Genomic DNA, 26792 nt, shown 5'->3' with positions numbered 1-26792 from the left:
GGTTTTCTGAACTTTTCTCTTATGATATTTCATCTATCATTTCTATGTATGTAAGGTGGAAGGGATTATCCAAGTCTGAGCCCTCTGCGTCACTCAGACCTGCGGTCGTTTCCGTGTACCAACTGTAAAAGGACTGAAGCCTTATCCAAGAAGAGCCAACCTATCTTGTTTGGAAATCTTGTCCTGAGGAGGAAGGACCAGTGGGTGGTAGTAGTCTTCTGTGTTTCACCCTGCTGATGTTACACAGTTTAACATAGGGAGCTTCAGACCATGAGAGGAAAAGCAGAAGACATTTCATGAGAAAGTTAACCCCCTTGTTATATCATTAAAAGGTCATTTGAATCATCTTACTTGCACTTGGAATCTTGTTCAAATGTTAGGAAGGCCTTGGATAAAACTGTGGCTGGTGTCACATTTACATAGTTTTTCACCTTCTTGAAAAAAAAAACACATCCTCTCCATAGTAAGCTTGCACTAGGAAAATCTGGGAGGATTAACTGGAAGGAAGGGTTGACAGTGATGGGCTCATGTCTAGGGCGATTTTATTACTGATTTATTACTGATTTATGAGTCAAGAGGCTGAGGAAAGCAAGTTGAACAGACATGGCTCAAGAACCTTGAAAACATTAAGAAAACGTGGTTTGCCAAAACCCAAAATGAGAGCCTGAAATAGAATATCAATTTAAGTACATACAAATATCATATGTATGTGTACACTCATAACACACACATACTTACACACAACTAAGCCCTAAAATGAAACCTTTCACTTAACATCTGCATTTGAACTAGTACGTAAAAGAGTTGAAAAGAAATAGCTTGAAAATTCATCAAGGAAGCACTGCCAGAGGAAATTATTTTTTTTTTAGCTGCACCACGCTTGAGGGATCTTAATTCCCCGACCAGGGATCGAACCCAGGCCCCAGTGGTGAAAGCTTGGAGTCCTAACCACCGGACCGCCAGGGAATTCCCCCAGAGGAAATTTTCATTGCCTTTCCACTGGTCAACCTCAGAAGTGAGCTTGCACAATTTTGCTGTTTGATTAAAGGAGAGAAGCCAGCTCAGACTGGCTCGTGAGAGCTGATCGTTCACATCTCTTCCCAACTCATCCAGGATGGTAGCCTCACATAGGCCATGAGGGGAGGTTTACACTGTGGACATCACCAAATGCTACCAGTCAGGGCCAGAACACTGGTTTCTTCCCACTGAGAGCCTGATGACAAGCCTTTAGCAGCACACCACTAGGGAAGGGAGAGGCTGTTCTAGATAAACTAGGTGATTTGTGTCAACACTCAGAGGCAAGAAGGAGAGAAAGTGAAGTAAACGCGCTGTTATTAAAGGCACTCTAGGGAGTTGAGTGTCAAATTCATTTAAAGCTAAAGCATTCCATTTAGGTACAGGAGATTCCAAAAATCTATTCAACGCAGGATAATCTTGACCTCATTAAACAGAATGAGGACCAATAGCGCCAGCTTATCCACGAAGGATGAGGACTTCTGGGCAGTTTTCTCCAACAGCTCTAGAAGCCTCCCAAAACAAGTGGCTGGCTTACTCCAAGACTTATGTCATAAAGTCAGCAGCAATTTTCAACTTTAAACTTATTTTTAAAATACTCTTTAATTCCTAAAGGTAAGAGATGTGAAAAAAACATGTATATATGAAATCAGGTTGATCCCACGGCTTAGCCATATACATGTCACTGTCTAAATCACCAATACAAGCCACAAACATTCCCTAATTATCCTCTCTCATCAAAGATCAAAGCTTTCATCAAAACTGAAGGACTTAAACAGTGCGGAGCAACAGTACAAAGAACCACAAGAAAACAAATGTCTGTCATAAAGTCTCTGTGTTCCTAGCTTAGAAATGTGCATGCTGACAGAGCTCATGCAAGTTCTGAGAATATATTAAATGTGACATCACTCAGTACTGAACTGGAAACTTGCTAATAAATAACGCAGAGCAGGAGGAGAGAGTTTGTTTATTTGCCCTCATTTATACACAACCCCAAAGTCATTGCCTGTGTTTTTCCAGACTCCTTCAACAAAACTTTTCTTGTGAATTTCTGTAACAGGAAGAATAAAAAACTGCTATCAACTAGGGAAAATGATCCACTCCACTCAAATGGAGACTTCATTTGTGATATCTGCATTCTCTCTGTAGCTGTAATTTTTCTGAGTTGTTAGATAGTCAAAAAGCCATTACTATAATATAGCAAGATGGTTAAAAATCAGGTCTTTGGAGGCAGCCAGATCTAGGGTTTTTCTTCCTCTGCTACTTTCTAGCATTGTGACCTTGAACAGGCTACTTAGCAGAGATATTTTCCCTTTGTATAAATGGGGCTACTAATACCTAAGCTTCATAGTTACATTAAAGGTTAGATGAAAGACTGTATGTTAAGTGATTAACACAGGGATTGGCCCAGAATAAACCCTCTATAAATGTTAGTTATTGCAGCTCTCTTAGTCAAACTTCTCTTAATCAAGCCACTAGATTAACTGACACTTGCTGATGTCCATAGAATGCTGGGCACTTACAGCTGCTACATTCACCTCTGGTACCCTCGCACATGTTCACTCCTAACTGCTGTGTTGTCACTTGTTTTTAGGTTCTCAACATTACAAATTCTGATGACATTTTATTTTAATTATGTACAATCAATGAAATTTTATGTAAACCCATGAAATACGAATGGATAAAGCTGTATACCATTTCTCTGAAAACGAAAATGGTAGCTTTCAAAAGATTCATAAACACAGGTCGCTAGAAAAAATACTGCTAATATGTGAGGTACGGATGCATTGACTAGGAATACTGAGAAATTTTTTTTGACACTTTAAAGACCTATCTGGAAGGTTGCTTGAAAATTATCAGCAAATTATCCTTCCACTTAAAAATAACTAGCAATAGGAGAGGATGCATTGTGTGTGTATGTGTGTACGTGTGCATGTTGAATAAATGAATAAAACTGAAGGGTTTGACCGATGCTTGGGGAAGAGGGAGTGAGGGGCAAAGGGAGGAGACTTGGTGTGACTCTTCCACGTTCTAGTTCTAAGTCTTTAGGCAAGGTATAGAGCCTAAGACAGGGCTGTAAACCAAACCGAAAGGCATGCATCTGACTCAGAATCTTTGAGGGCCCTTTCTAACTCAGCGGTTCTTGATACCATAGATTTTCATATGAAGTGATGATGCATGCAAAACGATGCATGCTTGGTGTCCTAGCAGATGAAACACTGATCAGGGATTGGATAGTCACAGGAGGCTCCTTGATTTGCTGATGGGAATACAACAAGCACCCAAAGGACAGCAGCTCCTCAAGCAGGAACCAATAGGACAAAGCCAGAGCCGTGACCTAATCCTGCTATTGGGGCACAGGGCCAGGCCAGCTTACTTGCCTTGCTACTTCCATTTCACGATGGTGCATTTAAGCAGTTCCTAGAGATCTGGAATTGAAATCTGGTCTAATTTACTTAAATGTGTGGAGATAGATCTGGTGTTCAGCAAAGGCACTTATAACCTCAAGTGAGACAAGTCTCAGATGCAGTAGCAACACTTGTCAGAGTGCTTCTTTGTGCAGTCAATACATCAAAATTTAAATTTTGTGAAAATCACTCTAGGGAAGGGTCCACCTTGTTCTCTCTTTGCCTCACTATAATCAACAGAAAAGAGAGGTGGTTTTCAAATGTTAGATTACTGCCATTTGGTAGACATTATCATCTGAGTCCATTAACCAGAGTCTCAAGGCACTGGACAACCTACCAACAAAATAAGATAAGATGCATTAACATCAATTTGTTCATTTTTAGTGAGGCTTCAAAACGCCCTAGTAAATTACTGAATCATTTTAAGGATGTGTTGCTGCTTCTTCACTATTCCTCTTTGTTGTACATGGAAAAGCTGACTTACTTGTAATCAGTTCCGTTCCTCCTTTCATCCCATCGAAGATTACCTAATTCTCTGCTGTTACCGTCACTCAACAAAGCAGCCCATAAAATTGAAGATCAAATATAAACAAAGAGCATTAAATAGCATGGCAGGATTTTCAAAGCCATAGGATTCTTTAACAAAACTTACCCCCCAAAACTGGATTCACACTATTAACACTGAGAGTTAACCTATTGCGTATCTTCCCCTTTGGAAATAATGCTTTCAGTTACTTAGAGGATGTCACACACTACTGCACTTCCAATGAGTTAGATTATATACAAAACTGCACTTTAATTGATCATTTTCTTAATCAACTAAATTTTAGAGCAAAGTTTAGCAAAATGAGGCAGAAAGGATTTAAAGTAGACTACAGGCACACCTTGGAAGTATAACAGGTTCGGTTCCACACCACTGCAATAAAGCAAATATCACAGGAAAGCGAGTCATATGAAGTCTTTGGTTTCCCACCGCAGATGTTTACACAAGACTGTAGTCTATGAAGTGTGCAACAGCAATATGTCTGAAAAAAATGTACACACCTTAATTTAAAACACTTTATTACTAAAAAATGCTAGCCATCACCTGAGCCTTCAGCGAGCTGTAGTCTTTTTGCTGGTGTAGGGTCTTGCCTTGAGGTTGACGGCAGCTGACCGATCAGGGCCATGGCTGCTGAAGGTTGGGGAGGCTGAGGCAATTTCTTAAAATAAGACAACAGTAAAGTTTGCCGCATTGATGGGCTCTTCCTCTCACAAACAATTTCTCTGCAGCACGCAACACTACTTGATAGCATTTTACCCACAGAAGAACTTTTCTCACAATTGGAGTCAATCTTCTCAAACGCTGCCGCTGCTTTATCAACTAAATTTTTGTAATGTTCTAAATCCTTTGTTGTCATTTCAATAGTCTTCACAGCATCTGCACCAGGAGTAGATTCCATCTCAAGAAACCACTTTCTTTGCTCATCATAAGAAGCAACTCCTTATCTGTGAAAGCTTTATAATGAGATTGCAGCAATTCAGGCACATCTTCAGGTTCCACTTCTAATTCTAGTTCTCTTGCTATTACTCATCTGCAATTATTTCCGCCACTGAAGTCTCAAAACCCTCAAAGTCATCCAGGAGGGCTGGAATCAACTTCTTCCAAACTCCTGTTACTGTTGATATTTTGACCTCTTCCCATGAATCATGAATGTTCTTAATGGCATCTAGAATGTAAATCCTTTCCAGAAGGTTTTCAATTTACTTTGCCCAGATCCACCAAAGGAATCACTACCTAAGGCACCTATATTCTTACAAAATATATTTCTTTTTTTTTAAATTAATTTATTTATTTTGGGCCTCTTTTGTTCTTTGTTGCTGTACGCGGCCTTCTCTAGCTGCGGAGAGCGAGGGCCACTCTTTGTTGCGGTATGTGGGCTTCTCATTGTGGTGGCTTCTCTTGCTGTGGAGCACGGGTTCTAGGCACGCGGGCTCAGTAGTTGTGGCTCGCGGGATCTAGAGTGCAGGCTCAGTAGTTGTGGCGCACAGGCTTAGTTGCCCTGCGGCATGTGGGATCTTCCCGGACCAGGGCTCGAACCCGTGTGCCCTGCACTGGCAGGCAGATTCTTAAACCACTGCACCACCAGGGAAGCCCCAAAATGTATTTGTTAATGAATAAGACTTGAAAGTTGAAATTACTCCTTGATCCATGGGCTGCAGAATGGATATTTTTGCTAGCAGGCATGAAAACAACATTAATCGCATTGTCCATCTCCATCAGAGCTCTTGGGTGACCAGTGCACTGTTAATGAGCGTACTGTTGTCAAAGGAAACTTCTTTTCTGAGGAGTAGGTCTCAACAGTGGGCTCAAAATATTCAGTAAAACATGTTGTAAACAGATGTGCTGTCATCCAGGCTTTGTCGTTCCATTTATAGAGCACAGACTGAGTAGATTTCTCATAATTTTTAAGGGCCCTAGGATTTTCAGAATGGTAAATGAGCACTGACTTCAACTTAAAGTAACCAGCTGCATTAGCCCCTAACAGGAGAGTTAGCCTATCCTTTGAAGCCTTGAAGCTAGGCATTGGCTTCTCCTCTCTAGCTATGAAAGTCCTAGACGGCATCCTCTTCCATGATAAGCCTGTTTCATCTACATTGAAAATCTATTGTTTAGTATAGCCAGCTTTATTAGTTAATTTAGCTGGATCATCTGGATGACTCGCTGCCGCTTCTATATCATCACCTTGCACTTTTATGTTATAGAGATGGCATCTTTCCTTCAACCTCATGAACCAATCTCTGCTAGCTTCAGACTTTTCTTCTGCAGCTTCCTCAACTCTCTCAGCCTTCACAGACTTGAAGACAGTTAGAGCCTTGCTCTGGATTAGGCTTTGGCTTCAGGGGGTGTCGTGGCTGGTTTGATCTTCTATCCAGACCACTAAAACTTTCTCCATACCAGCAATAAGCCTGTTTCGCTTTCTTATCATTCATGTACTCACTGAAGTAGCACTTTCAATTTCCTTCAAGAACTTTTCCTTCGCATTCATAACTTGGCCGTTTGGTACAAGAGGCCTAGCTTGTGCCAGGCACACAAGAAATACTCAATAAATATATTTCTTTAATTATTCCTTTAAAGGAAATTTGCTTTTCCCAACAGTTGGGATCAGTTCAAAGAATTTAATGGAAATAAAAACAGCACAGGTTGAAGGCAGTTATCAAACCTGCAACTCCGAGACAGGAAACCAGGGCTTCCCTGGAATAAAAAACAAGGCTTACACATCTGATCGAAGCAAACATAACCCACAGAATGGGAGGCAGTCTTGCTCCAGTTCATGGCGGCACCATCTTTCCAAGCTGAGTAATACGCCTCCCTACTAGAGAGGTCTGTAACTTACAAGTAAGATGCAGCACTTTCAGTGGCTCTTGAATATTAAATATTTGGAGGAGAATCTCTCATTTTCTATAACTCAAAAAAAGACAAGAAAAAGCTAAAACTTTTAGATCTTCTATTTCCATGGCCATAAATTAAACATTCTCAAAAATATTTTCACCAAAAAAGCCACTCTAAGGAACCACGTGGGGCATGTGACAATAGTCTTCAAAGTCGTCCCTGCTAGGAGGCGAGCTAGGAGGACAGGGGTCTGCACCTGTCTGCCTGCCTGTTTCCCTAGCACCTAGAGCAACAGAACAAGCACTGGAATTAAATCAATAGAAGTGGATTCAAATCCCAGCTCTACCTCTCACCAAGTGTAAAATGAAAGTCTCTCAGAACCTCAGTTTCCTTCTCCATAAAAAGAAAATAACCTCTCCTTCACAGGGTGCTGTGATAATTCAGGCCCAGGTATCTGCGTTTCAGACAAGCAGGTGAAATGATTCTCACTCAGGTTGTCTACATAGATAATATTCTAAGAAACACCGCCTTTATCCCAAACTTCATGTTCAGTGAGGAAACTGAGCCCCAAATCGTATCATCCAATGATTTTCTAAAAGACCTTCAGTGATTCTGAAGAAGTCTTGAGGGGCAGGGAGTGGGGTTGGCAGAGAGCAGACAGATGGGTGCCCATGATGTAGCAAGCAGAAGGGTTGTTTTGCCTCCTTTAGATATTGTAGCCATGTCATCATAGAACTGACATCCCATTCCACTTCCAAATCCATATATATGATTACTTTAAAATAAATTTCTAGCACTGGAATTACTAGGTCACAGAATATGAATTTTTGAACGCTTTTGATACATGTTTCCAAAATTGCCTTCTAAAAGGCTTATTTCAATTTTTTCTCCCACCAGTAGAGTAAGAGAGAAGTGGGACCCTCTTCAACATCCCACCAAATAATGGCTCAGGAGATAATAGAGTGCTAGCTAGGGCTCCAGCTAGAGCTACAGAGCTCCGCAGAGTCTCCCGTGGAATGTAATTTTCCAGGCAGAACATTCAGTTTTTGACACAGACCTGTGGTTGCGTCTTGTGTTTACAATATATTTTTGGTCAGTTGGTTACATCCTTAATCTTTGCTGCTAATTTGGGACTAAACTGGATTACTTCACAAGACCTGTGGTTTCATGAGATGAAACCACAAATTCTTACTCCCAAGAGAAGCAAATTAAAAATGTTGCTTTGGATGATGAGCTTTAGTCAGTGAGTCAGAACAGAGCACAAACTTAACATGAAAGGGAGTGGAAATGGAAAAATAGTCAATTCCAAAGGCTAAAGTGAAGAAGCCAAATAGCTGGAATTTAACTATTTCACATATTTATATCCATTGCTTGCTGAAGAGAGAACTGTTATGTCTATTCAGTCTGCTTGCAGTTTTTTGCCTGTTTTTTTTTTCAATATCCATCACACAAAATACAGCAACTCAGCATTTTCCGCAACATCTATGTACAATATTTGAGCTTACGTAGAACTATCTAAATCAACGCCACTCAAATTCTGATGTATGTACAAATCACCTGGGGGTCTTGTTAGAAATGCAAGTACTGATTCAGTAGGTCTGGGGTGGGGCCTGGCATTTTGCATTTCTAACAAACTCCCAGGTCATGCTGATACTGCTGGTTCCTGGATCACACCTTGAGTTGCAGGAATCAACACTAAATGTGCTGAGAAAATATGAAGGACATCATCTGTTTTAAGCCAATGGCTGTCAGCCATAGTACAGTAGAATGACTATCTCCATGAGAAGGAAAGTGATAGAGTAAGTACCTGGACTTGAAATGACCCTTGTGCACCAAAGCCTATATTATCAATGACCCACCAATTTGTTACTGACGGGGTTGTGTGATGGGGTTGTGTTGCTCATAAGAAGTTGTGAATGGGTGGATGTGTGAGGGAGGGAGGGAGGCTCTTTCTGAGCCTACTGCATGTTCTCTGGATTTCTTTAAACCTTGGAGAATGGTTTGCAATTTTGAAAATGGCCCAAAGTCATTCGAAGCAAAGAGGCAGGACAACAAATACTCTTTGGAGAAAACAAAAATAAATAACTGGGACTGATTTTCTTCTGTGGCCAGTAAATGGGTTCTGAGTACGCCCTCAAGCTGGAGCCACAGACATGTTTGACAAATAGCATCACATTGGGACGACTTGGAAGGCTAACACATATTTCAAGGTTATTTTGTTGAAAATTGACTCATTGCTCTTAATGGGGTGTCAGCACATCCACAGGGCTTTCACAGATGTGTTTCAGTGGCGGGATGGGGGGTTACAAAGTTCCTGCAATTGCATATAAAACGTGATGTGTATGTCCCTTGGGGTTTCTTTTTTTTTTTGAATCAGAGGAAAGAACTTTCTGCTCTCATCAGATTTTCAGAGATTTTCGTATCTGGCAAAAAGGCAGGTTGGGAAGTCATACAGATATGTGGGCTCAGGCTGTCCACCTACTTGCAGTGTAACCTTGAGCAAGTTACTTACACTCCCTAATCCTCAGCTTCTTCCTCTGTAAAATGGCGATTATACCTACCTTGAAGGATGTGAGGCACCAAATAATAATTCAACGAATGGTAATCTTATCGATACATAATTATACAACAATCATGTGACAATCTTACAGATATCCTATTCCCTGCCAAATGGCCTTGATTCTTCCTGTGCCAGGAAATGCAGTCTCCTTTTCTTGGAAATTGGGTCCTGTCCTGAAGACCCAAGTTTCTTGAGGCTGAGAGTAACTAAACTTGGAAAAGTTCCAATTATGGTGAGGAGAAATCTCCAATATAAACAAATCAGTTTCAATAATGCTATATATAATTATTCTAATAATGCTATCCATACTCATAAGCAAACTAGAGCTTCAAAAGGCCATTTCATCTCATTCTATACTGTACATACCTATGTGTGTGATATATATGTAATATGTACACATACATATATGCAATTATTCATTAGTCAAAGATTCACTGAGCAACTTCTACACTCACATTATGTTGCTAAGCAAATGGGATACTAAAGGTGACTAAGACACAGTCTCTGTCCTGGAAAGGTTCATTACTAGAGGAGACAAATATGTAAACAAATACTTGAAACAATATCAGCTGTACTAGCTAACCCTTGTTGTTCACCTCTTGTCAGCTAGACACTATGCTAAGTGCTTTACCTGAATATTTTTATTTAGTAGTTCACAATAATATCATAGGTAGGTACTATCACAGATGAGCAAACAGAGGCTCTAGAGACACTGAGTGTCTTGTCCACGTCCATAGGTGGCGAAGGGTTCAAACCCAAGTGTGTCTAACCTGGAATGTGAGCGCAGAGCCAGCACATTGTCTTGTATCCAAAATGCTACAGGAGCAAAGAGACGAGAAGAATGCCTTGGCTTGGAGAGGAAAGGGGTTGTTCATACTCCACAGCCACGTGTGAGTTTACAAAGAAAAGGGAAGCTGACTGAGTACCTAGAGCCTAAAGAATAAAAGGAAGCAGGGAGCTGGGATCCTGCCAAAGTCAGAGGCAGGGCCCTGGGAATCACCCTGTCATGCGGCCCAAGCAGCTTGGACATGAGCAGTGGGCACATTAGGACTCCCCCTCCACCCTCTGTAGCTCTCAATTAGGTTCACCAAGGGCTTAGACATTTTTATCTGGATCGTCATTTCCGTTTCTCACTACGGTATGAGTCACTGCTTCTCCATACTGCTCCTTTGAAGAGGCAATGCACGTCACACCCATCTTACACTGGTCAGTGGCGCTGGAAGTGAGGAACAACCAAGGACAGTTATGCAACTAAAATCTCTAATCCCATGGGCCTGATAGCTGCCTTGTAAAGCTGTTCTTAGAGGGAAAAAAAGAAAAAAAATAGGTGTTTTGAGAACCTTCAAAAGGGCATGCTGAATACCTAGTAACATTTGTGTATTTCTTATAAACACTTTTTGCTAACATACCAGTTCTTATGAAAGGTGCAACAGGTTCTTTATCTATTTAGTCTTTCATAAAATGTTTTCTGAGGGCCTACCACCTGCCTGGCACTGCTCCAAGCGCTGGAGATATAGCTATGAAAACACAGACACAAAAAAATTAAAATATCTGACCTCAGAAAGCTTACATACCTGCAAATATAGCTGGACAGAAACATAAAAGGATAGCTCGATAAGGACCTAGTCCTGGCAACTAATTACACAGAGTGATAAAGAGAAAAAATTACCATTTCACTTATCAAAAGAGTTTCAAAATGAGTTGGTAAGTGGATGAAATTGTTTTTATCAGTTTGTTTTTTTACAAAAACAATTGTCTTTTGTTTAAAAAGTCAAGCAACATAGAAAATCGGCCAGAAAGAAAGCAATAAATCAACCATATCCCTTTTCCCAGATTAGCCCATATTATCTTTGTTGAACACAATTCTAGACACCTCTGGGCAGCTTTAGACATAGATAGATAAAAGTGTTATATGATTAGGATCACATTATATGTGTGATTTTTAAAAACACAGTTAAAAAAATTATACTTGAATTAAAAGAAGAAACAAAAGAGTAAAATCGAATGGAATTACTGAACTTCAAATTAATGTTCTTAACAGACAGTAGTACAAATATTCATCAAAGGGAGGCCTGGAAAACACAATGCACTGGGGGTGGGGGGCAGGGGCTGGTTGAGGAAGGGCGAGTGAGGACACAAGTCCCTTAACAAGGGAGCAGCAGTTCTCAGGTCCAGAATGGGCTTGAGTTGGATTCCAGTTATTTTCTGATCTGGATTTTTGTGTAAAACTTGACCCACAAACATGGGATTTTGTGTCAAACAAAAGATCCATTATATGACTTTAAAGTCATATTAAAACATTGCTGTCCTTTGCCGAGAACAACTAAGCACTTTTATTTTTTTTAACGTTTTTTTATTGTGGTAAAAGGCACATAATGTAAAACATACTATTTTAACCATATCTAACTGTACAGTTCAGTGGCACTAAGTACACTCACATTGTTGCACAACTCTCACCATCATCCATCTCCTGAATTTCTCACCTTCCTAAACTGAAACTCTGTCCCCTTTAAACACTAACTCCCCATTCCCCCTCCCCACTCCCCCCACCGTCCCCCTTTGGCCCCTGGCATCTACCAATGTACTTTCTGACTCTATGAATTTGACTATTCTAGATACCTCGTGTAAGTGGAATCAAACAGTATTTGTCTGCACCTAATGTATACTGGAATGCATTTCTAAGGTTAACTCGATATGTGTCCTGCAAACAGATTGTGAGTGGATGGACCTAGAGACTGTCATACGGAGTGAAGGAAGTCAGAAGAACAAATATCGTATATTAACCCATATATGTGGAATTTAGAAAAACAGACGAACCTATTTGCGAAGCAGAAATAGAGACACAGACATAGAGAACAAACGTATGGACACCAAGGGGGAAGGGGTGGTGGTGGGATGGGTTGGGAGATTAGCAATGATGTATGTACCCTACTGTCTATGAAGTAGTTGACAGTTGAGTGCCTACTGTATAGCATAGGTAAAAAAAAAAAAAAAAAACTAAGCACTTTTAGTGCCTTTTGTTTTTCAAGTATTTATCTCCAATTCCTAAAAATTGTGCTTATGCTAGTATTTCTTGATTTATCCATTTTAGGTATATTCAGTTCTTAATATCAAAGATGACAATTAGTGTCCTTTCTTGTCACCCGATTATTTATGTTTAAATTACTATGGCATGGACATATATACACTACCAAATGTAAAATACATAGCCAGTGGGAAGCAGCCGCATAGCACAGGGAGGTCAGCTCGGGGCTTTGTGACCACCTAGAGGGGTGGGATAGGGAGGGTGGGAGACGCAAGAGGGAAGAGATATGAGAACATATGTATAACTGATTCACTTTGTTAGAAAGCAGAAACTAACACACCATTGTAAAGCAATTATACTCCAATAAAGATGTAAAAAAGAAATTACTATGGCTATGTAAACTGTTTGCTGCTAAACCAAGTAGTGAGCTATAATTACGTCCTTCGCGTTCAACTTTTATTTTTCCAGAAAATAACTCTTCAATTTTTTTTATTTATTTAGTTTAGTTTTCTACGCCACTATAACGACATAGTGAGGAATTCCCTCACTTTGAAACATCCTCTCAAAACAATCCTCCACAAATGTATCAGGTAGTCTACCGATCCCATTTTTCCCACCTGGAGATTTCCACCCTAAAGCACTTTTTTTTGCTACAGTGTGTAACTGTTTATTCTGGACGTGTTTCTTAAAGCCTAGATTATATTCTTCTGATGTAAGGAAAGGAAGAATAATACCTTCTTAAGAATTATTATTTAAAGAAATATCTTAAATATTGGCTGCCTTTGTTTCATTAGAATTAGGCAGTTTTGTTGTTTTCTTTTGTTTTGTTTTTTGCTGAGATGGTTCTTGCTGACCCTTCTAGGCTCTTGACCACCTATATATATGGGCAGCCCACACCTAATCCTCTTCAACTGCAGTAAGAAATAACTCTTTAGAGTCAACATTTTTTTTTTAAAGTGGCTCATTTTAGGGGTTCATTTTTTTTTAAGAGAGAGCAGCAATTGCTCAATATTTTACTTTGTTGTTTTTTTTTCCAACATAAGTTTTGCTTCCTAATGTTTGAGGGAAGTTTGATGTTTGAGTTATTTTACAGCAGAGTTTAGCTCTCTGAAGTTCAATTCAAATATTCTGTAAAGGTTGTTGTTGTGTGCATGCGTGTGTGTGTGTGTGTATGTGTGCGTGTGCATCTTCTAAGCAATGGGTCTGTGGTCTTCATCAGATTCTCAAAGCAGTTCTTGATTCCAGAGTTAAAAACCTCTGCTTTATAGAAAAGGTGTGCTTGTGATTTGGAGAATCAAAATAATAAAGTTAGAAGGGACTAGAAGAAACCATCTGGCAGTTAAGCAATTAAACCATCCAAGAGACAGAGTGAGTTATCCTTTTCTGGGAATGGCTCATCCATGACTAAAGTGCACAGCTCTTCACCTGTCAAAACCACTAGGCTTCAAGTCTGCCTCCGGACTCGAGAGCACAGTTAGGCTCTCTGATGAAGAGGTCTCTATTTTTCCTTATCACACAGCTTCAGAGGGCTCCTTACAGCTTTAGGCTGTTGAAAATGATTATGGGGCAACTGAACAGGGCCTGAAAAATGTGTCTGGTACAATTACCTAAGGATGATCTTAACAAATAAAACCCACCAAGTAGGTTCTTCTGCCAACCAACTTGACGAGCATCCCCCATGACGCAGGTCACACAAGTTACAACCTATGTAGATGGGCATCTCTCACTGTATGTGAAGCTGGGTTTCTGGGAAGTGTGTGGGATGGTGAAAAATGCATTGGACGAGGAGGTAGAATATTTGGATTTGGTCTTATTCTGCTTTAAACTTACCATGTCCCGGGCTTCCCTGGTGGTGCAGTGGTTAAGAATCTGCCTGCCAATGCAGGGGACACAGGTTTGAGCCCTGGTCCGGGAAGATCCCACATGCTGCGGAACAACTAAGCCCATGCATCACAACTACTGAGACCGCGCTCTAGAGCCCGCAAGCCACAACTACTGAGCCTGCGTACTGCAACTACTGAAGCCCGCGCGCCTAGAGCCCGTGCTCTGCAACAAGAGAAGCCACCGCAATGAGAAACCCATGCACCACAACGAAGAGTAGCCCCTGCTCGCCGCAACTAGAGAAAGCCCGCAGGCAGCAAGGAAGACCCAACACAGTCAAAAATAAATGAATAAACAAACAAACTTACCATGTCCCTCACATGCAACGTAAGGGCATTTAGGGGGAAAGGAACCAGCATTTTCTTTTTAGTACTCAAAAAGAGCCAAGAGAAAGAGATAGTTATGTTCAGCTAATCTTCTCAATATTGGTATGGGATCTATTATTATTTTCATTTTATGGACTAAAAACCTAAGACTCAGACAACTTACTCAATATTACACAAACAGTGAGTCACAGAGTTGAAATTCTAACTAACCCCCCTATCTTTTTATTAATAAACTTTATTTTTTAAGAGCAGTTTTGGTTCACAGCAAAATTGAGTAGAAACTAGAGTTCCTATTTATCCACAGTTCACACACACACACACACACACACACACACACACACACACACACACACACACCCCTCCCCCACTATTGACATCCATCAACCCTTTTGGTAAACACAAAAAAACAGGCATTTTTTTTTTCTAACGTAACTCTGAGATGCTAAACCCATTCACCTAGCACCTAATGTGTTAGAAGAATATCAGATTTTAAAGGGCCTATTATTAACCTTATTAAGCAAAAGACATTTTTGTAAAGTGAATAATAACAACTTCATTTATTTTTTGAGTAAACGTAGAGTTTCCTATATAGGATGTTCCTTAGTGTAGCATAAACTCTATCAAAATCTAGTCCGTATGACAAAATGACTCTCCTGATACTTAAATTTATGCACTAGGTCATATTAAATTATTTATTTTGAAGAATTATGTGGGATATACTATTTCTAAACCGTCTTCATCTGCATAAAGCTTCATGAAAACCAGGAAATGGAAGTACCTGATCCTGCTTCCTAGCTGGAGCCAGTCAATGGCAAATACTCAACAAGAGTAACAAGAATAGAGGCGGGGAAATAATAGGCAAGAGAAATAGAATTCAAAAGAGTGTTTGGTAAAATGTAGATTAAAAACTTCAAAAAGATGAATGGTTTTAGAAGATTTTGAATAAGTTAGTTAATCTGTCAAACCTTCAGTTTTCTCATCTGTAAAATGTAGATAATAATCAGACCTGCCTCATGGGACCCTGTGAGAAGGAAAGGAGATGGGTTGGGGGCCGGGTGAGCCAGTACCTACCAGTGCACATGAGCATTAGAGGTTATCACGGCTAGTGTGTCTGCCGCTGCGGGAGGAGAACTCATTTCCCTTTTTAGCTGAATGGAGTAGAAGTTGTATTTGTGAGAGGTGGTAACAAAGTGCTTACAACCCTGAAGGTAAAAAAAAAAAAAAAAAAAAAAAAAAGAACACAAATATGTGGATTCATCTTGACCTTCATTTCATTTTTTCCCTGAGAATCCACTGTTTGTTCCTTTCTTGAAACAACAGTATTTTAAGTTCAACTGAAAAATCTACGTAAGGCTTCCTTGGGAGGCAGAGCAGGCTGGGCAGCCACAGCCTTGGGTCTGAAGCCCATACTTCATTATTGGAGGCCTATCTTTCCTACCACATTAAAATCACATGGCAAAAACTCTATCCTATCTAAATAGAGAATCTCTTAGGCAGAGATTAAAAAATAACAGAACTATAACTTAAACGACTTGGGTCTCTGTTAAAACCTCAAGTCACGACTGTGATCTAGAAATTTTGTCTGTCTTTGCCCCACTTTCTTCATCAACTAAGTGGATTGTGAGTATACATATTAGAATCAGAGTATCTAAAATGTAACACATAAACTGGATTTTAGATGTCATTCAGTTTGACTTTTTCCCCCCCAAAAAAGCTGGAAAGAATTCCTGAGAAAGAAAAATGCAACTAAGGTTTAATTTTTCTCTACAGAATTTTAAAATTCTGTCCACATTCCTAAACCTTGAAGAAAGAGGCCTCAAACTGAAGTGTTAGAGCCAAAAAATCACCCAACAGGGGCCAAACTAGGATGAGCACCAAAATCTCGTAACACCCAGCTCAGCGCCCTTTCCAGCACCTCAAGCTGCTTGACTCACAAAATAACATTTTTAGAAGCTAGCGCACTTTTTGCCCACTCCAGGCTGTCTGGGATCATTATGTTCTGAGGTAGGAACAAAGTCCAGGAACACCAACAATTCAGCTCCAACAACTCACCCAGAAGCAGAAAATGAGGAGCTCTCTACCAAGGTTATGTAAAACCTCCCCCCAAAACAATATCCCACTGACAGAAAAAGGCAGTAGTGTCAGAATCTTGGCATGTGGCCGTAAAGCTCAAAGATCAACCCCATTTCCAGATGTGCCTAAAGTTGCTCAGGGAATTCTCCCCAGATGCTTAAATTCAGCAATGGAGAAAGTCTTTAAGTTACATGGGAGTAATTATCCTTATCCTTTCAAAATATGTTGCCTTCTTTGAAATATAAATTACATATACCCACTGTAATTAAATTTCTCTGATGGAGAATGAATGGCAATTGGAATTTGGTTTTCCACTTGCTCTGTTTACCACAGGATACACTTACTCTGATAAATATTCTTCAAACTATTATTCTCAAGCTGATTATGCCATTTTCCTTTACAAGACCAAATGCTTGGGGGGAAAAAAATTTTAAGTTAAAATGCCTAGGAAGGGTTTGTATAGTTCTAACTTTAAATGATCAGTATTCATTATTCTATTTAATTTAACTAGTAATGAAAACAAGTAAATGTCTTCCCAGGAGAGCCCAAAAGAAACCAAAGTGCAGTAAACTAGATTCTAAGAAGTGCTCTTTCACCTTCTAAGTAAGCCATCTGCTTTCCTTCCCTTTCCCTTTCTCCTTCAGTCTTCTTTTCTCCATTTACATTGCCATCACCACTTTAATCACCTCAAAACCTCAAAAGGAGTTTTATCCCTTTGAAATACAATTTGTTCCAACCTGAGGATTGTTCTAAATGTGAACAACTCTGGAATCAAACATGATGGAAGCAAACTAATAAAAAGATTCTTTTGTCATCACTACCATCATTAATGTCATAATTTTGCTAAGATATAGGGCAAATTATGCATAGCATGTACCCATTTTTAATATTTGCAATTATTTGGGAAGCTAGATTAAATTAAGTACAATAAGTACAATAAGATATAGTCTAAAAAGCGGACCCCTCTGCCCCAGTCCAGAAAACTCCATCAATCAGTCTGTCCACTTCAAATCAGAAGACCAGATACATACAGAACATTTCATCCAACAGCACCAGAATATACATTCTTCTCAAGCACTCCAGGATAGATCATATGTTAGGTCACAAAACAAGTCTTAACAAAGTGAAGACTGAAATCATATCAAGTATCTTTTCTGACCACAGTGGTATGAAACTAGAAATCAATAACAGGAGGAAAGTTGGAAAATTCACAAATGCATGGAAATTAAACACACTCCTAAACAACTAATGAGTCAACGAAGAAGTCAAAAGAGAAATCAAAAATATCTTGAAACAATGAAAATGGAAACACAATACACCAAAATTTACAGGATGCAGCAAAAGCATTTCTAAGAGAGAAAGCTATAGCAAGAAACACTTATATTAAGAAAAAAGAAATATCCAAATAAACAATCTAACTTGACACCTCAAGGAACTAGAAATAGAGGAACAAACTAAGCTCAAAGTTAGCAAAAGGAAGGAAATACAAAAGATCAGAGCAGAAAGAAATGAAATAGAGACCAGAAAAACAATATAAAAGATCAAAGAAACTACAAATTGCTTTGTGAAAAGATAAACAAAATTCACAAACCATTAGCTAGACTAAAAAAGAGAAAACTCAAATAAGAAATAAAAGATGAGATGTTAAATCTGACAACACAGAAATGCAAAAGACAAGAAGAGACAACTATGAACAATTATCAGCCAAAAAATTGGACAACCTAGAAGAAATGGATAAATTCTTAGAACAAGCAACGTATAGAAGGTGAAAATATATTTGCAAACCATTTACCTGATAAGGGGTTAATATCCAAAATATACAAGGAACTTATATAACTCAATAGCAAAAAACCAAATAACCTGATTTAAAAATGGGCAAAGGATTTGAATAGACATTTCCCAAAGACATACAAATGTTCAACAGGTACATGAAAAGGTGCTGAACATCACTAATCATCAGGAAAATGCAAATCAAAACCACAATGAGATGTCACTTCACACCTGTTGTGATGGCTATCACCAAAAAGACAACGGATAACAAATGCTGACCAGGATGTGCAGAAAAGGGAACCCTTGTACACTGTTGGTGGGAATGTAAATTGGTGTAGCCACTGTGGAAAACAGCATGGAAGTTTTTCAAAAAATTAAAACAGAACTACCATCTGATCCAGCAATCCACTTCTGTATTGTATCCAAAGGAAATGAAATAGTATCTTAAAGAGATATCTGCACTCCTTATGTTCACTGCAGTATTATTTACAATAGCCAAGACATGGAAACAATGTAAGTAACGTCAACAAATGAATAAAGAGGGTGTGCTATGTATGTATATATATATACATATATAAATTTATATACACACATATAATGGAATATTATTCAGCCATAGAAAAAGAAGGAAATGTTACTATTTTCAGCAACATGCATTACAAGCTAAGTGAAATAAACCAAAGAAAGACGTACTGTATAGTATCACTTGTATGTGGAATCTAAAAAAAAAAAAAAAACCATAGAGAAACAAGAAAGTAGAATGACTGCCAGGGACTAGTGGGTGGGAAGAATGGGGAGAGGTTGATCAAAGGTTACAAACTTTCAGTTAGAAGATGAATAAGTTCTGGAGATATAATGCACAGCATGGTGACTACAGTTAATAATACTCTGTTGTATACCTGAATTTGCTAAGAAAGTAAATTAAGCATTCTCACCATAAACCAAAAATAAAAGGTAATGTGATGAATGTTAATTAACTTAATTGTGTAATCATTTCACCATGTATGCATTTATCAAATCTTCATGTTGTACACCTTAAATATATTCAGTTTTGTCAATTATACCTCAATAAAGCTGGAAAACATTTATCATTATCTGTGTAGGTGGAAACTAATTAGAATTTAGATTGACTTTCATTTACATTTACAGCAAATAAGTCAACGTGCCCTGGTCTTCCCTGGGAAAAACTGTATTTTCTAACTGAATTTGATAGCCATGAAATGTTGGGCAGTTCCAATATAACACTCTTCTTTTTAAGATAAAAAAAACAGCCATGGGCTCTGTTGGGCACGATAAGGACATAAGTTTTTATGCCCATTTGTATTTTCCCATTGGTACTAAGGGCATGGAGTCTAGAATCAGTGAGCCTGCTTCGTTTTAAATCCCAGCTCCCTCGCTTACTATCTGTATCTCAGCAAATGTTTCCTCCCCCACTGCCCTTCTGCGCCACAGAGAGCACAGCCCTGCCTTGTGCTGAGCTGAAGAACCCAGGAAATGCTCGACTGCAAGGCTGTTCTTTGTTCTCTAATTTATATTGAAGGAAAACAATTCTCCCACATTACAGAAAGGCAGGAAAGAATCCCAGGAGTCTCTTTACATCTTTATAACAACCCACCCTGGTGAGACCTGAGACCAGAATGAATGAAATCCAGTACCCAATACACACATCCCTACTACATGCAACAATTCTATTTGCTATTCTAGAAAAGCCCTGCTAAACATATCTGCCTTATGATGACATCTGCTGGGAGTTTCTGGCACTGGAAGAAAAAAAGGCCAGATATTTGATATTAACAGCACTGCCCAGGGAGAAGAGAACTTAACAGGATCAAGGGTCAATGTCTTAAATGAGCTTTCAAACTGGGAATTGCATTGTTAAAAAATAATAAAATAGACTACAGGTGAGCCCAAAATACCAGATGCTGAGCTATGAAACTGAACACAAAACACAAATTAACATTCTAACACTGTTACCCAGCTTTTAAACATCCATCTAGAAAGAAAAGGATGAAATATATGACATTCTTCTTGGATGTGCTTGTACTTCAAAGACTTTCTCATGCTAAAAACTGTCATTTTCTTTCAAAAAAATCAAAGTATTTATTGAGCTTGATTATTCTTCGTATTTAAAGAACAACTGCTATAAGTTTAGGTCAGACATCTTCAAGGGTTGGTTAAAAGCATTCTCCTTCTAACCTCAGGCTTAAATTCCAGTTGAGGGTGTGGCCAAGGCAGAGAATGGAAAGACTATGAGAATGAATCTTCCAGCAAGCCACTGACCTGTCCCTTCAGTGATGCTTAATTAAGATGATGCTTAAATTAAGATGAATACGAATGTTTCCCTGAAGAAGTAACCTAAGCTACAATAAAGCACACTGTTGGGATGGGGTCTCCTATCATTCTCTCCCATGGAAGAGCAGACATTTGAATGAAGGAGGAATTGTAGGAGTCCACAGATGAATCAGAAAGTCAAAATGTATTATAACATGGACAAGTTATAATTTGACTTAATTGTCCCCGCTAAGGCAGATTAACATTAGATGCAATTAACCTATGTATTAGCTCAAAGTCCAATCTTCAGCTGCGGGTCAAAAGATTCATGTACCTAGATAGTTTTCATCATTCATTAAGGAAAATTCAAATTGGTATCATGTATTTGAGACGGTTAGACAAATTCTCTTTCCCCTGTTTTGTTCAGAGTAATAATTGGGACCATTCTTTAACATGTGATTGGAGATAAATTTAAACTAAGAAACGCCTGAACGTAATAACATTGCAATCTTGGGATTTCCAAAAAGAATGAAAAAAAAATTATAAGACAAATTGGACAAGTCTTCTGAGAAAATGCCCTGGGCTATAAGAAAACCTCATCCCATAGTCCTTTGCTTCTACTTTAAGAGCTAGCATCCCATAACTGTGATGTCCAGATTTCAGTTTCATTTTCGTATTTAAGGACATGAAGAAACACAGTATTGAATCTAATAAAGTCTGAAGGCTTTGCTTCTAGCAAGACTCAAGTTATTCACCCATGACCGGCATGGGGTGAAAGAATGTAATATATTAGTATACATTCTAAAATTCCCCTTTTTTTCCCCATAAATTGAGCTCATCTTGAGGCAAGGCTATATAAGACCAAAGACTGTGTCCAGCTTCATTCAGTGCCATATCCCCACTGCCTGTGCATGAATGTCTGTGGAACTGAACCGGAAGCCTCTTCCTATGAAATAGCTACTTTCATACTTTTCAGCTACTTTGTAAGCTGCAGACCTGATATATCCGCATCTCAAAGCAAATTTTTCCAAGTCCTTTCTGACTCTCATTGCTTCCCCATCCTTCTCCAAGATCTACAGATTCCAGAGGTTCCCCCTCACCGTCCCCCTGCCCAGCTAGTCTGGGTCTCTCTTACACCACTCTGGTTGTAGAAAGAGGCCTCTGATTCTTACATAGGCCATCTGCTGCCTTGAACCAAAGACGTCTCTGCTGAATGAGTCCTTTGGCATCAGGACTCTGGGAGTGAGAGAAGAGGAACAAGGAGTAATTGCAGCCATCAGACTGGAGGCAAGCCATACAAAGGAGCCTCCAAGGAAAGAGTCACCCAAGAGGTAATTTTTGAAATGGCTCTTGAAAGATAAGTAGGGGCATGATGGGAGGAAGCCAGGAAAATTCTAGCCTGTCCGTTGAATCCCTGTCAGATGTTACTATGTGCGTATAAATCATTTAAAAATTACAAACGGACTTCCTTGGTGGCCCAGTGGTTAAGAGTCCGCCTGCCGATGCAGGGGACACAGGTTCGTGCCCCGGTCCGGGAAGATCCCACATGCCGCAGAGCGGCTGGGCCCGTGAGCCATGGCCGCTGAGCCTGCGCGTCCGGAGCCTGCGCTCCGCAACGGGAGAGGCCACAACAGTGAGAGGCCCGCGTACCGCAAAAAAAAAAAAAAATTACAAACATTATGCATCACGGAAGAAAAGACTATTCAAACAGCTTTACAGCTAAGTATATTCATTTCTCTTACCTGATTATTCACAATACTCAAATATCTGAATGCCTGTCTGCTTCCTATACAAACAAAAAACTAGAGTGACTGTATACTCAGATTAAGTTGAAAAAGTTTTGCCTCTGAACATAATAAAAAATTTTGTTAATGCTGTGTCTGAAACCTAATACTTCAAGGTTCACCTTAAGCTATATCTGAGAGCTTCAAGTGTTGAAGATCTCTCCTGCCCTTCTCAACAGGACTTAGGCCCATGACCAAATATCTACTGATCACATGCAGAAGCTAATCGTAAAACAGTGAAACAATTTTAATCATCTTAATCAAACGAATATTATTTCTATATACGCAATTCAGCTTCACTTAGTACCCAATACTAGTAACCAGCACTTCTCCCCATTAGTATAACTCAGATTCTCAAAATAAACTGCCTTTCAAAATCAACTATAAAGCCTATAGAAGGATAGAGATCGTGACCCCTCCCTAAGATTATGATTCAGAAGGTCTGGGGAAAATATATTTTCAAGTAGCCCCACAGGTGTTTCTGATAGCCACCTAAGTCCAGGACATTACTTTTCTAAGAAAGATTCCAGCTGACTGTTTATCAGTTGACACACAAATGACTCCCCAGGAGTCAAAGAAGCCATACGAACAACAGGAGATTGGGGTTGATCTACTGATTAAACAAAAAGCGAAAAGTTTTGCCTTTACATACCAAAATTCGGCAGGCCCTACATGGGTGATCAGATAATTCAGAATATTTACTTTGTTACTACAGTTACTCATACTGGCAGAGGTTCTCTTTCATGACTGTGCCCAGAATAATCTGGAAACGAATGTATATACACACTGACCCACTGAACCAGAAACTCTCAGAATGGGATCTGGGGATCTACACTCTCATTAATCTCCAGGCGATTCTTTTGAGAAGAAAGATTTGGAAATCTCAGGCCATCCCAAGTTAATAGCTATATTCCCTTGAGTCAGATTTTTGCCTTAAAAGAGCAGCCTGGTAAGTCTCAAGCCAATTCCACTAGACCTTCCTGCTATGAGTTCTTCCCAACGGCATTCCAAAAATCCATATTTGGACTGCTAACGACATAAGGAAGTAATAAACCATTGCTGTGGACAAATACAAAATTTGGTTTTGGTTAGCTGATATTCTTTCATCTTTCCAATGGCCATCACAATGATTGCTTAACTAAGCTATTTTAATGGCATGAGCATTAGTGTGTTGTTCTAAAATCTTTCCATTGGCCATGACTCCAGCGTATATACCACTCCCCTTGCCTAGAAATAACCTAATATCCCGCTGTACAGATGACAAAAAAAAGCAGCTGAAAGGTTTACTTTAAGTGCTTCATAGAGTAAATATCTTAACTGGGTATTCATATCATGAGCCATCCCCCTCTTGAAATTCACTTGGAGACAGTTTTCTCTCAACTGCAAAAATAACCATCATGAAACTTCTATTTTAATTACAACACAGGAGATATTTTGCTGTACACCAACAAAGAAGTGTGTTTGCCAGTTGGTATTTTGCCCTTATGATACAAAATTGGAAATGGAAACTGCGGCCTTGATGAAAACATTGAAATTCCAGTAAGTAGGATTAGTCATACATTTTGGGTACCAGGGTTAGATTTCAAACGCCAAGTAAAAGTTCCCTGAGCTACTAGTAGAAGAAAACATTCTCAAAGGAAAATAACAAGAGCCAGAGCGGGATGAGTAACGCTGGACCTTTGAAAGGCCGGGATCTGAGCAAACGGCCTTCTCCCAGAGGAGAAGCTTCTCACCGAAGAGCTGGCCCACGGTGCTGTCTAGCTTGCTTTGAGGCAGCAAGCCTAAAATCTTCAGGGCGAAGGCAAATTAATGAAAACCTTTTTGGCTTAACTCCTCACAGCCTGGGAACTGCGGCCATCAAATCAAGAAGCTCTGAGCAAGGGAGTTTTAAATTAGACCCTGGCCAGAGAAGGGGGAAGGGCATCAATTGTAACAGACTGCTGACAGGCCTGGGGGCCTCCAGCTGCCTCACTCACTCTTTTATTGAGTGTCTGGGGGCTTTTTACTTCCACTCTCAATAAGGTGTCATTTTGGGGAGGCAACATTTGGACCTCCTTCTTTGTTTTGTATATTAGGACAGTTATCATTTTAACTGCAGAAAAAAATTTTCATTATAAACAAAAGGGTAGGTAGGTAAAAGGCTAAGCCAGGGATCAAAAAATCTGCACTGTCACCCACATAATTCAGAGAGAGAAACAGAGAAGCAGAGAGAGAAATAGGGTGGACATTTAGAAGTCCTAAGCATTTAATTAAAATAAGATTTATACATGTTCCATACACCTCATAATCCTTCAGAGCAGTGGAGTATAAAATAACCCTGCTGCAGTATGATACTAAGTGTCTTAAATGCCAATGGCAAAGGTTAGAGTATTTATGTGTTTTTCTTTCAAACCATCTATGCACTCCAAGTAATCTCTTTCGAAGCCATCAAATCCCCTCACAACTCACACAGAAAATTCAAGTCTTACTGTACTTCTTCTACTAAATCCTTCTCAATCAGATGAGCAAAAATAGTAAGCTCTTAGTAAACCTGAGGCTAGGCCTGCTGCCGTGCCCTGTTCTGCTCAGTCTGGGTGGCATTTGTTCCCATCCATAGCAGGATAAATATGAGAACAGATTGCCCATCTATCGTAGAGTCTGACAGTGTCCATGAACTTTCATGGTGGCACACTGCTCCTTACATGCCCCTTCCTCTTACCAAGTCAGTCTCTAATACGTAGTTCTGCATAAACGCTTGGGTTAGTTTCCTAGGGCTGCCATAACAAAGTACCACAAAATGGGCGGCTTAAAACAGAGATTTATTGTCTCCCAGTTTTTGAGGCTAGATGTCTGAGATCAAGGTGTTGGCAGGGTTGGTTCCTTCTGAGGGCTGTGAGGGAAGGCTCTGTTTCACGCCTCTCTCTGGTTTGTAATAGCCATCTTCTCCTTGTCTCTTCATATCATCTTCCCTCTACGTGTATCTCTGTACAAGTTTCCCCTTTTTATCAGGACAAAAGTCACATTGGATTAGGGCCCACCTAATGACCTCACTTTTATTTGATTACCTCTATAAAGATGCTATCTCCACATAAGGTCACATGTTGAGGTCCTGGGGGATAAGACCCCAATATATAAATTCTGGTAAAAATTCAACCCATAACAATCCTCTATCCAACCTTATACAGTAAACACTAATGCTAGGACTTCTCTGGTGGCCCAGTGGTTAAAACACTGCACCTCCACTGCTCGGAGCATGGGTTCAATCCCTGGTCAGGAAACTAGGATCCCACATGCCACATGGTGTAGCCGAAGAAATAACTTTTAGAAAAGTTTATAAAAAAAGAAAAGAAAAAAAAAAAGATTCAAACAAAAAACTTAGTCCCCGGGGCTTCCCTCGTGGCGCAGTGGTTGAGAGTCCGCCTGCCGATGCAGGGGACGCGGGTTCGTGCCCCTGGGAAGATCCCACATGCCACGGAGCGGCTAGGCCCATGAGCCATGGCCGCTGAGCCTGCGCGTCCGGAGCCTGTGCTCCGCAACAGGAGAGGCCACAACAGTGAGAGGCCCGCGTACCGAAAAAAAAAAAAAGAAAACAACTTAGTCCCCAACCTGATCCAAAAATATTACTAGACATGAAAAGAGGCAGGGAAATATAAACCATACTGAGAAAAAAATCAGTCAGTAGAAACAAATAAAAAATACAGTACCAGAAATAAAAATTTTACTGGATGGAATCAACAGCAGATCAGACACTGCAGAAGAAAACATCAGCAAATGTGAAGACAGCAGTAGAAACTATCTAATATGAAGCATAAAGAGAAAAAAAATACTAAAAAACCCCCAAAGCTTTAGTGATCTATGGGACAGTATTAACAGCTTTAACATAACTGTAGTTGGAGTCCCAGAAGGAGGAGGAAAAGTGAAAAGAATATTTGAAGAAATAATGGTTGAAAATATTCCAAAATTGATGAAAAGTATGAATTCACAAATTTAAGAGACTCAACAAAACCTAAGGAAAAATACAAAGAAAGTCACACTGAAGGAAAACATAATCAAATTGCTTAAAGCCAGTAATAGAAAGGAAACATTTAAAAAGAGCCAGAGGAATAAAGACACATTAAATACAGAGGAACAAAGCTAAGAATATCACAGACTTCTCATCAGAAGCTATATAAACTAGAATACAATGAAAGAGCATGTTAAAGTGCTAAAAGAATAAATGAATATTCACAGGAAACAAAAGCAAAAATGGACAAATGGTCTGCATCAAACTTAAAAACTTTTTTTTTAACATCTTTATTGGTATATAATTGCTTTACAATGGTGTGTTA

At 39.5% G+C, this 26792-nt stretch overlaps 1 pseudogene; it reads right to left on the bottom strand.

The window, feature by feature from the left end:
- Positions 1-4498: 4498 nt before the first annotated feature.
- LOC138414164 (tigger transposable element-derived protein 1-like) lies at positions 4499-6738 on the bottom strand (annotated as a pseudogene).
- Positions 6739-26792: the final 20054 nt, after the last annotated feature.

This window comes from Delphinus delphis, chromosome 9 (genome assembly GCF_949987515.2).
Source record: "Delphinus delphis chromosome 9, mDelDel1.2, whole genome shotgun sequence".
Classification (NCBI taxonomy): Eukaryota; Metazoa; Chordata; class Mammalia; order Artiodactyla; family Delphinidae; genus Delphinus; species Delphinus delphis.
This window is presented reverse-complemented; position numbering and strand designations above follow the sequence as displayed.